This window comes from Vigna radiata, unplaced genomic scaffold (assembly GCF_000741045.1).
Source record: "Vigna radiata var. radiata cultivar VC1973A unplaced genomic scaffold, Vradiata_ver6 scaffold_169, whole genome shotgun sequence".
NCBI classification, from domain to species: domain Eukaryota; kingdom Viridiplantae; phylum Streptophyta; class Magnoliopsida; order Fabales; family Fabaceae; genus Vigna; species Vigna radiata.
Genome location: NW_014542363.1, coordinates 419369 through 422173, shown reverse-complemented (window position 1 = coordinate 422173; position 2805 = coordinate 419369).

Sequence of the window (2805 nt, the reverse complement as noted above, 5' to 3'; positions counted from 1 at the left end):
CGGCGGCAATCGCCACCGCCCAGCGGTTTCCCTCAAAACCGCCCAGCGCCAACGCCTGTGCCTACTCCTCGCCCTAGACCGCCCAGCGGTGTAAGTTGTCGCCGGGCGGTGCGTCGACTCTTCAAATCTTCAATTTTCTTCTCTTTTCTTGAGTCTACGACCTTTATCTTCAGCTCCATTCTTCATTTCCTCAAAATAGCTACAAAGCAATGCAAAACAAGCATAATATTGCTAAAAACAGCTTTCGACTCTCTACAGACTCATTTATTGAGTTTTGCTTGATTCTAAGCTCATTCCAAGTAGTAAAGGGCGTAATTCGGTCTAAAATGACATATGAAAATAATTGTTTTTCAACCTTCATCAACTAACATCAGGTTCTTGTTAACTAGAACAATTTGTTTGCGGAGTAGATTAATATGTTACTTCTATTCATGGGCCTGTTTGTTTAAGATTTTCACCAAATAATAATCTCTTTCTCAAAGATGTAATAATAATAATTATTATTTTGTTTTTTATGTGCTTCTTACACCTTTTAAAAATAAACAAAAACTGGTCATAATCAGCTCTAGTGTAAATCATTTACCTCTTTTCATTTATTTTTTATTGTCAACAAAATGAACCTCTGTTTATTTTAATCCCTAAATAATGGTCACCTAAATCACTTTTTTAAACAACACTGTGTGTTGGCTTTAAAGAACTGGGTCATGTTTTTATCTATGATGGTTTGGCTTTACAGTAGAAGACTTTTCAAAACAGAAATGGTAACATTGAACTTGATGGAATCATTCACCTATGAAGTGGACATGGATGTAATTGTTATCTTTGGAAGAATGTTTCAATATGACATATTTAATTATATCTCCCTTCTATTGAATGTCTATGACTTTAAGAAGCATTGCATGTATTAACACTAATCAATATGCTTAGTAGAATTTGACATTGCTTTCAATTGATGAAATTAAAGTTAAGGCCAATAAGTAATTTAAATTTTGAGAAATTGCAGTGAAATGGAAAACAATATTGATGGACATAACTATTAATGGGGTTATGTATAGGGAATTTAATATATATATATATATATATATATATATATATATATATATATATATATATAATTTGATGTTATGATGAAATAAATATATAGTTGCAAATAATGTTAAAAAATTATTAATTTTACAAGATTTTTTTTGTTTAATAATTTTGCTGCATTATCTTAAATAAATTTGATTTTATAGTGAGGAATTTGACATGGTTGGACCTTGCAGAGCTCACCGCAGAAGAAGAAAAATCTATCATGATTGTTAAGAGGCTATGTCAAAGGTGGCCATTTTACTAAGGCATTAGAATCCTCTAATTTATTACTGACATGTAATTTTCAATATTTAAAGGCATGTAATTTTCAATATTTTTGTCCTTTTAATGGTCAAGATCTTATCTTTTATTATCTCACTCCTTAGTTATTAGCCGTTTTTGGAATTAGAAAACTGTCAGGATTCTATCATGGGAATCATTAGGTATATTGGCTAGACTTTTTTTTTTTATTAAAAAATAAGGTTTTGGTCGTGGTTGTAGTATGAACCGCAGTTTATTCCTGGCTTTTTACTGCGGTTCAAACCGCAGCCTATTGTTAAACAATTTTTTTTTAAAAAAAAGGAGGTTTTGGCCGCGGTTCTAGTAGGAACCGCAGTCTATTCCTTAGCATTTTACCGCGGTTGGAACCGCGGCCTAAAGTTCAAGACTTTTTACTACGCCTAAATATGTCACGGTTCATAAACTGCGGTGTATAGTAAAAAACAACCGCGGTTGTTTCCCTTCGCTGCACTAGTGTTAGTATTAAAATTGAATCATAGATAACGATATATTCAACCGTTATCAACTATCATTAGGCCCACAAAAGGTAAAGATCCATCATAACTAGTATACAATAAAGGTCCCAGGTATGATTTATGGATCATGCACGTTATATACATCACTTGTTGGGCTAACCGATCAATTATATTATTGACTTGAGATGAGAGTGCCTTTGACAGGTACCCATCCACACAACTTGGATAAGAAGAAGGGAGAGCGAACAACGTAACTCTGATGATAAAGGACCATTAGGGAGCCCATCTAGTCTTTAGCACAACTTAGAGTGCTTTGAGTAAGGGACCTCAACCCCATACCATAGCATTCAGGCGCCCACTGTGGGGTTGGACAAGTATATCCCATTGTAGCCATAAGGAACTAATGAGTAATTTGGAAGACCTCAATTGCCCAATCTTTTGGCCTCAATATTTTTGTTCAGCATCAGCTTGATCGAACCACTCAACCACACTTTGTCTAAAGCGTTCGGCCTAAAGTGTTCACCCTCAACTGTTCGACCATACCTTGGCTTTAACTGCTCAACCACCCATGGCCTCGCACGTAGTTGACCGATCTTGGCCTAAAGGCTCGAATTTAAAATAAATTTAAGCAATGTGTTCTTTTAAAGTGTTATTCAAAAGTAAAGAGGTTTTCACTGTTGAGTTTTAAATAAGACTTCCTATAGTAGTATATTTAAAGCGCTATCTATTTAGCGTTATCTATGATTAATTTTGTAGTAGTATATTTAATAAAATGCGTTTAGAGTAGGAAGCTTAAATATTAGAAATGAGAGTGCAACTGCAGATTTTGTAAGAGAAGCGTTGAGAGAGAATAAAACAACAAAAGTACAAATATTTTAATACTGGTTCACTCCAACTAAGCTACGTCTACTCTCTTCTATCTTTAGAAAGTTCATCCCTACTAATAGATAGAAGGAAAGGGTTCATGGACTGTATATAT